We start from the raw sequence: 12137 nt of genomic DNA, 5'->3' as shown, positions 1-12137 counted from the left end.
GTTTGTTTTTCAAAGGGTTTTGGTAGTATTTGTAATAAAATGGTTTTGCATATGATTATTATAGGGGATATATTTATAGAGCTCTACTTGTATACTTTGTTGAATTATATTATTGAAACTTAAAAGTTCTCAACCCATACAGTTAATATTTATATCTACAGGGCTTAAGAAAAAAAAATCTGCCTTATATTTTCGGTATATAGAAGGCAGTGTTGCTTGTATTTGTTTTGAATACAAATCTCATTTGTCTTTGCATTTTAGATCCTGTATGTAAGAAACTTCACCCAATAATTTGTGTGCTGGTAATATTTAGACAAATACCATAAATTTATGTATAGTGTACTTTATGAATAGATTTTATCTATTTAATCATAGCAAAATTTATTTCAAAACTACAACTCTTTAAAGTGTTGTAATAAGAGCTAGTTATAAAATTATGTGGTACTATTGAAAATTTAAAGGTTAGTCTGAACAAGTAAAACAAATACTAGTAGTAATTTTTAATGTTTTCTAAATGTTTGGGGTCACACACATAAATGCAGTCATCTTTAATAATAACTGGGAATTACAGAGTCTTTATTCTGTATTCACGAATTATCTCTTAGTAAAAAGTTAGTAAGACAATATTCCTGAGCTATTCGATCCTTTGATTTACCTTTGATTTGGTTTTCCATTGTAATCCCTAGGCTGCCTAGAATACTATTTGGTTTGATGGAACAATTGGAGTGATAACAACTCAAACTCTTGTGAGGATTTACTGTGTGCTTGGCACTGCTCTATAAGCTTAGGTTCTTCACTCATCTTTAGTCATCACAGCACCCTTATCAGGTAAACGCTGTTGCAGATGAGGAAACAGATGCAGAGAGGCTAGGTTACAAGGGCTATTCAACTTTGAAGCTAGACAGTCGCTGGGCTTGAGTCCTCTCCCCGACTATGCCTATGTAGAGAAGTGAGAGAAATTAGGAGAACAGATTTAGGAAAATAAATGACTGTAAGTCTCAGTAAAAATGAGTTCGTGACTGTGGGTGAAAATCATGGGCTGTGGGTATCCTGGAAAATTGTCCTCTGAGAATATCTTTGTTCTAGGGTTCAAGTTTGTCATAATAAGAGTTGTTTCTTGGACCATTTAAGAAAGCGAGCTTTGGAGGCCCTCAGTGCAGTGTGCAGCATGTCTGTCACATAAGAGAGATAGCTTAGGGTAAGATTGTTTATGAATAAGGCAGATGTTTTAATTTTAGATACCTTTGGTCAATTCCTTTAAAGATATTAAGTAGTTGCCAACTTTAGTGCAAGGGTACTATCTACCACCATTTTATTCAGGATCATAGAGGATAAGTTAAGGTCAAAGAAAATAAAGACAGCCACCACAGCTGCTCATTTCCTTTCTCCTTGTGAACACTGCACAAAGAATTTCTATATAGCAGCCAATTTTTTTTAAGTGCTAACACATAATGGGAGAATTTGCTAAAATTTTTATTGGAACCAAAGATTTAATTTTATGCCACTGTGCTAATTTTTTTTTTTTTTTTTTTTTGAATAAGATGTGGTCTCACGGTTGCCTGTGCTGGAGTGCCACAGCAAGATCATAAGTCACAGCAGCCTCCAATTCCTGAAACCACCATGATCAGCTCTGGGTTAATTTATTTTAAAATGTAGATTAGATGATTTCAAGACTTAATTTGTATGTCTGAGATGTAACTATTCTAAGATGCTATTGCATTACAAATAAATACAAAATTGCTGCTTTTGGCTCAGTGCCCATAGGTCGGTGGTTAGGGTGCCAGCCACATTACACCAGGGCTAGCAGGTTCAAACCCTGCCCGGATCTGCCAAGCAACAGTGACAACAACAACAACAAAAATAGCCAGGCATGTGGCTGGCGCCTATAGTCCCAGCTACTTGGGAGGTTGAGGCAAGAGAATTGCGTGAGCCCAAGAGTTTGAGGTTGCTGTGAGCTGTAACTCCACAGCACTCTACCCAGGGGCAACATAGTGAGACTCTGTCTCAAAAAACAAAAAAAATTGCTGCTTTTATTCTGGTCCCATTGCCAGAGGCAAAAATTAGTTGAAGTTGAAAGGAAGTTATACTGGAATAATTTTGTAATCCTAAACTATATTAAAATTGTAATTTTTTTTTTAATTTTTTTATTAAATCATAACTGTATACAATGATATGATTATGGGGCATCATACACTCACTTCATAAACCATTTGACACATTTTTATCACAGTGGTTAACATAGCCTTTCCGGCGTTATCTCAGTTACTGTGCCAAAACATTTACATTCTACATTTACCAAGTTTCGCAAATACCCCTATAATATGCACCACAGGTGTGATCCCACCGATTCCCCTCCCTCTACCCACCCCCCCCTTTCCCACTTCCCCCTATTGTTAAGTTGTAGCTGGGTTATAGCTTTCATGTGAGAGTCCCAAATTAGTTTCATAGTAGGGCTGTGTACATTGGGTATTTTTTCTTCCATTCTTGGGATACTTTACTAAGAAGAATATGTTCCAGCTCCATCCATGTAAACATGAAAGAGGTAAAGTCTCCATCTTTCTTTAAGGCTGCATAGTATTCCATGGTATACATATACCACAATTTATTAATCCATTCGTGGATCGATGGACACTTGGGCTTTTTCCATGACTTAGCTATTATGAATTGGGCTGCAATAAACATTCTGGTACAAATATCTTTGTTATGTTGTGATTTTTGGTCTTCTGGGTATATGCCCAGCAGAGGAATTACAGGATTGAATGGCAGATCTATTTTTAGATCTCTGAGTGTTCTCCATATATCTTTCCAAAAGGAATGTATTAATTTGCATTCCCACCAGCAGTGCAGAAGTGTTCCCTTTTCTCCGCATCCACGCCAGCATCTCTGGTCTTGAGATTTTGTGATATAGGCTAGTCTCATTGGAGTTAGATGATATCTCAAAGTAGTTTTGATTTGCATTTCTCTGATGATTAAAGATGATGAGCATTTTTTCATATGTCTGAAGGCCTTGCGCCTGTCTTCTTCAGAGAAGTTTCTCTTCAAATCCCTTGCCCAGCCTGCGATGGGATCCCTTGTTTTTTTCTTGCTGATGCGTTTGAGTTCTCTGTGGATTCTGGTTATTAAACCTTTGTCAGAGTTATACCCTGCAAATATCTTCTCCCATTCTGAGGGCTGTCTGCTTGCTCTGCTTACTGTGTTCTTAGCTGTGCAGAAGCTTTTTAGTTTGATCAAGTCCCAGTAGTGTATTTTTGAAGCTGCTTCAATTGCCCGGGGGGTTCTCCTCATGAAATACTCACCCAGACCAATTTCTTCAAGGGTTTTCCCTGCATTCTCCTCTAGTATTTTTATAGTTTCATGTCTTAAGTTTAAATCTTTAATCCAATGAGAGTCTATCTTAGTTAATGGTGAAAGGTGTGGGTCCAATTTCAGTCTTCTGCAGGTTGCCAGCCAGTTCACCCAGCACCATTTGTTAAATAGGGAATCTTTTCCCCACTGAATGTTTTTAATTGGCTTGTCAAAAATCAAATAGCGGTAAGTAGCTGGATTCATCTCTTGGTTCTCTATTCTGTTCCAGATATCTACTTCTCTGTTTTTGTGCCAATACCATGCTGTTTTGATCACTATCGATTTGTAGTAAAGTCTGAGGTCTGGTAGTGTGATTCCTCCTGTTTTGTTTTTATTTCTGAGTAATGTCTTGGCTATTCGAGGTTTTTTCTGATTCCATATAAAACGAAGTAATGTTTTTTCAAGATCTTTAAAATATGACAGTGGAGCTTTAATAGGGAGTGCGTTGAAATTATATATTGCTTTGGGTAGTATGGACATTTTGATAATGTTGATTCTTCCTAGCCATGAGCATGGTATGTTTTTCCATTTGTTAACATTTTCAGCTATTTCTTTTCTTAGAGTTTCATAGTTCTCTTTATAGAGATCTTTCACGTCTTTTGTTAGGTAAATTCCCAAATATTTCATCTTCTTTGGCACTACTGTGAATGGGATAGAGTCCTTAACTGCTTTTTCAATTTGACTGTTGTTGGTGTATATAAAGGCTACCGATTTATGAATGTTGATTTTGTAACCTGAGACGCCGCTGTATTCCTTGATCACTTCTAGGAGTTTTGTAGTAGAGTCCCTAGTGTTTTCCAGATACACAATCATATCATCTGCGAAGAGCGAGAGTTTGATCTCTTCTGACCCTATATGGATACCCTTGATCGCCTTTTCTTCCCTAATTGCGGTGGCTAAAACTTCCATTACAATGTTGAAAAGCAATGGAGACAATGGGCAGCCTTGTCTGGTTCCTGATCTGAGTGGAAATGATTCCAATTTAACTCCATTCAATATGATATTGGCTGTGGGTTTGCTGTAGATAGCCTCTATCAGTTTAAGAAAAGTCCCTTCTAGACCAATTTTCTTGAGTGTTCTGATCATGAAGGGATGCTGGATATTATCAAAAGCTTTTTCTGCATCAATTGAGAGAATCATATGGTCTTTGTTTTTTAATTTGTTTATGTGCTGAATTACATTTATAGATTTACGTACATTGAACCAGCCTTGAGACCCTGGGATAAAACCAACTTGGTCATGATGTATAATTTGTTTGATGTGTTGTTGGATTCTGTTTGTTAGGATCTTGTTGAATATTTTTGCATCTATATTCATTAGTGATATTGGTCTATAATTTTCTTTTCTTGTTGGGTCTTTTCCTGGTTTGGGGATCAGGGTGATGTTTGCTTCATAGAACGTGTTGGGTAGTCTTCCTTCTTTTTGTACATTTTGGAACAGGTTGAGTAATATAGGTACTAATTCCTCTTTAAAGGTTTGGTAGAATTCTGACGTGAAACCATCTGGTCCCGGGCTTTTCTTTTTAGGGAGGTTTTGTATAGTTGATGCTATTTCTGAACTTGATATGGGTCTGTTCAACATTTCCACTTGATTCTGGTTAAGTCTTGGAAGGTGGCGTGCTTCCAAGTATCGGTCTATTTCCTTCAGATTTTCATATTTCTGAGAATAAAGTTTCTTGTAATATTCATTAAGGATTTTTTGGATTTCTGATGAGTCTGTGGTTATTTCGTCTTTGTTGTTTCTGATTGATGATATTAGAGATTTTACTCTTTTTTTCCTGATTAGGTTGGCCAGAGGTTTATCTATTTTATTGACCTTTTCAAAAAACCAGCTTTTTGATTTATTGATCTGTTGTATCATTCTTTTGTTTTCAATTTCATTTAATTCTGCTCTAATTTTGGTTATTTCTTTTCTTCTACTGGGTTTGGGGTTGGAATGTTCTTCCTTTTCCAGTTGCGTGAGATGTACCATTAAGTTGTTAACTTCCTCTCTTTCCGTTCTCTTGAGGAAGGCTTGCAGTGCTATAAATTTCCCTCTTAGAAATGCCTTTGCAGTGTCCCAGAGGTTCTGATAGCTTGTGTCTTCATTGTCATTTTGTTCCAAAAAATTGGTGATTTCTTTCTTAATCTCATCTCTGACCCAGCTATCATTCAGCATAAGGTTATTTAACTTCCATGTTTTTGTATGGGTATGCAGATTCCTGTTGTTACTCAATTCAAGTTTTATTCCATGATGGTCCGAGAAGATGCATGGAATAATTTCTATTCCTTTAAATTTACTGAGGTTAGACTTGTGACCTAAAATGTGATCAATTTTGGAGTAAGTTCCGTGGGCTGATGAGAAGAATGTGTATTCAGTTTTGTTGGGATGAAATGTTCTGTAGATGTCTGCTAAATCTAAATATTGGATGGTTAGGTTTAAATCTAAGATTTCTTTGCTCAGCTTCTTTCTGGAGGATCGATCCAACACTGCCAAGGGAGTGTTGAAATCTCCAACGATTATGGAGCTGGAGGAAATCAAGTTACTCATGTCTGTTAGAGTTTCTCTTATAAATTGAGGTGCATTCTGGTTGGGTGCATAGATATTAATAATTGAGATCTCGTCATATTGAGTATTACCCTTAACAAATATGAAGTGACCATTCTTGTCCTTCCTTACTTTTGATGGTTTAAAGCCTACTGTATCTGCAAATAAAATTGCAACACCTGCTTTTTTCTGATTACCATTTGCCTGAAATATGGATGACCATCCTTTCACCCTGAGTCTGTATTTGTCTTTTAAGTTGAGATGTGGCTCTTGTATGCAACAAATATCTGGCTTGAGTTTTTGTATCCAGTCAGCTAACCTATGCCTCTTTAGAGGACAGTTTAAGCCATTCACATTGATGGAGAGTATTGATAAGTCTGGTGGAATTTTGGGTATCGGGTTTTTCAAAGGTCCAGTGGACATTTTTAATCCTTTCGCCAGTGTGGAAGTTGGAGTTTGATCCGAAGATTCTGAGTGAGTTTACTTTTGTGGTATAGGATTGGGTTGGTCATTGTGGAGGATAGGTCTGAGAACATCCTGAAGAGCTGGTTTACTTATGGCAAATTTTTTCAACATATGAATGTCATTGAAGTATTTAATTTCTCCATCATAGATGAAACTCAGTTTAGCTGGATACAAGATCCTGGGTTGAAAGTTTTTTTGCTTTAGGAGATTAAAAGTTGATGACCAGCCTCTTCTTGCTTGAAAAGTTTCAGCAGAGAGATCTGCAGTTATTCTAATATTCTTACCTTTGTACGTTATAGTTTTCTTTCGCCAGGCTGCTTTGAGAATCTTCTCTTTCATGTTAACTTTAGTGAAGCTAATTATGATATGTCTGGGAGATGGCTTATTGGGGTTGAATCGTGCTGGGGTTCTGAAGCTGTCTGCTATCTGAATTTCAGATTCTCTAGGCATGTCTGGAAAATTTTCTTTCATAATTTCATGTAGAAGGGCCTCTGTGTCCTTGGCAGCTACTTCATCAGTCTCCGAAATTCCTATAACCCTTATGTTGTTTTTTTCGAATTATCTGAGAGCTCTCTGAGTGAGTGATCCGTTTTTGCTCTCCATTTCTCTTCCTCTTTGAGAGATTGGGAGCGTTCGAAGACTTTATCTTCAATGTCAGAAATCCTTTCTTCTGCTTGCTCCATTCTGTTACTGAGGGATTCTACTGTATTTTTCATATCTTTGAGGGCTGTAAGTTCTTGTTTCAGTGTGTCTAAGTCTTTGGTGGTTTTGTCTTTAAATTCGTTAAATTCTTGAGACAATTTTTGAATTTCTCCTCGAATTCCTAATTCCATTTTATTAATCTTGTCTGCAAACCAAATTCTGAATTCGACTTCTGACATCTCAGCCAGTTGTTTATGAATGGGATCTTCAATCACATCTGCCGTATCTTTTCTTGGGGGGGTTGATCTATTCTGGTTATTCATGTTACCAGAGTTTTTCCGCTGATTCCGCCCCATGGTTTACTCCCTTTGGTTTTTCCCCTGGGGTTTTATCGAGGGCCCGTACAGTGTTGTGGCCTGAGAAACTGGGGCCCTGTCTGGTGTGGTGGAGCAAAGTGGTTCTGTCTTGTTTTCAGCTGGTTTCTGTTCGATCCTATTGCAACTTCTACTCTGGCTTGAAGTCTCAGCTGTGTGGAAAAATCAGCAATTAAGTCACCCCGCCTGCCCACCTCTGGCCCCAGTTGGAAAAGGAGAATCAAACCTTCCTACAATCGTACACCCAGGGCACCGCCTGAAGAGTCCTCAGTCTATTAGCCCAGTTCAAAAGGTCCAAATCAACTGTCTCAATCGGCACTTGTCTCGGGTGGAAGGGTTCAAGAGGTCTCTGGGAACTGGATCACAGGGGCCTGGTGACTCCTCTGACACGGCTCACCCCAGTGCAGCGTGGAGTCAGGAGGAGCCACCCAGCAAACAGAGCAGTCTGGGAAGGTTGACGTCTCCTTCCCCACTTTGCCCCTCCTTCGGACCCAGTCACTGGTATCTCTGCAGATGGCTAACCCAGTTGCCTGCAGTGAACAGACACTCCAGGGGTTTGCACCTGCCTGAATCGCAAGGAAGTCTGCCAGGCCCCCTTAGACTGCCGCTATCTAGCAGGAGGAGATGGGGCCTGACATCTTTGAGTGTTTGATGCAGGTGATGGGAAGGAGGTGTTCACTCAGGCTTAGCCCCGTCCCTGATGCATGCTGCTAACAGAACAGAACAGAACAGAACAGACAACTTTGTGAGGTTCTGTCTCTGTTCTTGTCGTCGCCTACAGGAGACGGGCTGTTTTGAGTTCAAACGTCTTTGCTGCTGGAGAATTGCGTCTGAACACCTCTCTGGGTCGGCCCCGCCCTGGAGGCTTCCGGGTTTGTGAGCCGTGTCACCGGTGGCCTCCTCTGGTTGCCCAGGGAGACAGGGGGTGTGGTCTCAGAATATCCAGAAGTGAGCGTTCTGCCGTTAAAGAAAAAACGGCTGTTGATCTACCTCCAGGGAACTGCTGCTCTGGTGTGGGCACTCAGGCGACCCTTTTCTCCTCTGTCCCACGCCCCAGAGTCAGCACTGAGCGGCCGCAGTTTGTGCTGGGTCCACACCCCTTAAGAGATCCCCCAAGAATCAGAACTCTTGGGGGATGGGCCCCCAGACCCAGATTGGGAGTGGGGCGGGGGGAAGCTAGAGTTTCTTTCAGTTTCACGCAATACTGCGGTCCGGGGAGGGCTCCTGCACTGCACCGCAGGGAAGTGCCGCCAAGGCTTGATTTCCCCTCAGCAGAGTGCCCTCTCCTCGCTCACGTATCCCAGAGTCAGCGCTGACCTGACGCAGCTCAGGCACTGTGCACTCCCCTCGAGAAATCACCCAAGGAGCCGAACTCCTGGGGGATAGGCCCTCAGACCCCGAGTGAGAGTAGGGGTTCTCAGCTCTCAGCGGGGAGGCCAGAGTCTGATTCAGTCTTGGGCCCCGTATGCCCGGGGAGGGTTGCTGCACTGCACCGAAGGGAAGTGCCGCGAGGCGTGACTCCCCCTCAGCCCGGTGCCCTCTCCTCACTCGGCGCGCCTCAGAGTCAATGCTGACCAGTCGCACTCAAGGGGACTGTCCACTCCCCTTGAGAAATCACCCAAGGATCCGAAGTCCTGGGGGACAGGCCTCCAGACCTCAGTGGGCGGGAGGGGAGCGCCGGGGATTCAGGGTTGCCGGCAAAGGATTCCCAAAGTTTTATTCAGCCCTATGTCCGGCAGGAGAACGCCACGGCACCCCAGTAGGGGAGGTAGGTCCAGTTTTTAGAAGGTCTCTCCCGTGGAGTGTAGTGGGAGGGCCTTTAATTTCTGCCCGCTTGTTCAATTATGGGGCTCTAGAGCCGGTCTCATGGGGGAGGGGGACTCCCGTCCGCTTGGTGGTGGATTTTGTACCTTTTGTTTGCGTCCTTGTGATCACAACTTGCCTCAGCGGTGTTGATGTGCGTTCTTCAGCCTTCTCTCTTGGTGAGGCTCAAGTCCACCAGGATACTTACTAAATTCCTGTCCCTTAACTCTCCTTCTGGACGGGAGCCTTTGTTGAAAGCTGGCTTCAGTCCGCCATCTTGTCTCCCCCTCCTAAAATTGTAATTTCTTAGAGATAGGGTCTTGCTCGGTCACCTACGCTGGAGTTTAGTGTTATGGTCATAGTTCACCCTAATCTTGAACTCCTGGGCTCAAGTGATCCCCCTGCCTCGGCCTCTTGAGTTGCTAAGACAACAGGTGTGCACCATTACATCTGGCTAATTTTTTATTTTTGTAGAGATGGGGTCTTACGGTCAGGCTTATCTCAAACTGCTGGGCTCAAATAGACCCTCCCATCTTAGTCTCCCAAAGTGCTGGGATTATAGGTGAGAGCTACCATATCTGGCTAAAATTTTAATTTCTTTTTTTTCTTTTTTGTGATTTTTGGCCAGGGCTGGGTTTGAACCCACCACCTCCGGCATATGGGACCGGCGCCCTACTCCTTGAGCCACAGGCGCTGCCCAAATTTTAATTTCTTATTTAGAGTTTAAAAATAAAATTGTCTTCCAAACAGGGTGGTAGAATTGGTAGAGTACTTGTATAGATAAATATATGCTACTTAACACACTGTTGTTTGGTGTAGAGGATGTTAACCTTGGCATATCATCAACCCAGAGCTTTAGGTGTAGGCCTTATGAAATGAATGGGAAAACTACTACATGCATTAGTCTAAGATGATGTGGTTTTATCAGATTTTTAGATAAGTCCACCACTCCCAAGAATTTAAGGACCAGTGGTTCAGTGAGACATTTATGGATTTTGATGTCAAAACCCATTTACTAGCTATGCAGCCTTAGGCAAGTTACCTGGTATCGTGAGCCTCAATCCCTTCATGTGTAAAATGTGAATATATTTGTCACAGAATTGTTCAGGGTTAAGAAAGATGCTCAGTGGAATACCAAGCACAGGATAAGCATTCAGACATCAGTTTCTTCTTTCTCATGTATCTCAGCATGAATAGCACTTTATGCAGAGATCCAAGCTGGCACTCCTAACGAGGTTTTTGTGGCCACACCTATGCACCCTTTATTTTTTTTATTATTTTTTTTTTGTAGAGACAGTCTCACTTTATGGCCCTCAGTAGAGTGCCATGGCATCACACAGCTCACAGCAACCTCCATCTCCTGGGCTTAAGCGATTCTCTTGCCTCAGCCTCCCAAGTAGCTGGGACTACAGGCGCCCGCCACAACGCCCAGCTATTTTTTGGTTGCAGTTCAGCCGGGGCCGGGTTTAAACCTTCCACCCTCTGTATATGGGGCCGGCGCCTTACCGACTGAGCCACAAGCGCCGATTTTTTTTTTTTTTTTGTAGAGACAGAGTCTCACTTTATGGCCCTCTGTAGAGTGCTGTGGCCTCACACAGCTCACAGCAACCTCCAACTCCTGGGCTTAAGCGATTCTCTTGCCTCAGCCTCCTGAACAGCTGGGACTACATGCGCCCGCCACAACACCTGTGCACCCTTTACTTTGAGCAAAAGGTGGTGGGGTCTTAGATGAATGCCTATCATGTAAAGTGGAACTGCATCACTTAAGGAATACTTTCAAGCAATGCTTTTAGCTTTTCTTTAAGCTCCACAAGTATTCCGTATTAAAGGTTTTAAAGAGTAGGAACCAGCTCGGTGCCCGTAGCACACTGGTTACGACACCAGCCACATACACCAAGGGTGCCAGGTTTGAACCTAGCCCCAGCCAGCTTGACAACTGCAACCAAAAAATAGCCGAGCGTTGTGGCAGTCGCCTGTGGTCCCAACTACTTGGGAGGCTGAGGCAGGAGAATCACTTAAGTCCAAGAGTTTGAGGTTGCTGTGAGCTGTGATGCCACCGCACTCAACCAGGGTGACATAGTGAGACTCTATCTCAAAATAAAAAAAAAAAAAAAAGTAGGAACCAACCAAATGTTAGGAGTTGCATACTGTCTTACCTCTGCATACTAGCCCTTCAGCCATCTCCTTTCTTTTGGGGGACATGCATCTCATAAACAGATTCCCTTTTACTGCTTGCAGTTCAAGTGACTCCACTTTAGATAATTTCTTTAACGTCCCTCAAACCATGGACAGCTATCACAATTCTTTCAGAATCTTTATGATCTTTTCTTACCTCTCCATCCTCCCCTCATTGAAGTTTCAAACGTCAACATTAACATTAAAGGACATCTGTCATTTAATAAGCCAATGCTTAAATTATACTTCCTCTTATTTACAGTATCTTTGGTGTTTCAGTCATTGACCAGAGTCCTGTTGTTTTAGATGTGTTACAAGCAAGCAACCTACCTGAAAGTGCAAAGGCCAGGCATGGTGGCACACACCTATAATCCTAGCACTTTGTGAGGCCAAGGCAGAAGGATCACTTCAGCACAGGAGTACAAGGTTGCAGGGAACTATGATGATGCCACTGCATTGTAGCTCAGGCAACAGTGCAAGGCTCTCTCAAAAAATGAGACAAAAAGAAAACAAGCCTAAAAACAGTAACCAAAAAAATGTCTTCTACCTGCCATCCCTTTCCCAAGATCCTAAGTGTTAAGAACCCATTTGTAATTTGGATTTAATAACTAATAAGGTTCACAAACTCTAATCTTGGAATAAGAAAACTATCTGTAATAATTCAGCCAATAGCTATGTAACCAGCTTTGGAGGAATATGATTAATCTCCCATGTCTTTATAACCAGATACAAAATTAGACTAGGAAAAATTACTTCACTTTCTTAAATCTTTTCTTCCACACTCAAATGTATTGTGTAAATGACTAA

Source organism: Nycticebus coucang, chromosome 5, assembly GCF_027406575.1.
Source record: "Nycticebus coucang isolate mNycCou1 chromosome 5, mNycCou1.pri, whole genome shotgun sequence".
Lineage (NCBI taxonomy): Eukaryota > Metazoa > Chordata > Mammalia > Primates > Lorisidae > Nycticebus > Nycticebus coucang.
Note: the sequence above shows the minus strand (reverse complement) of the source record.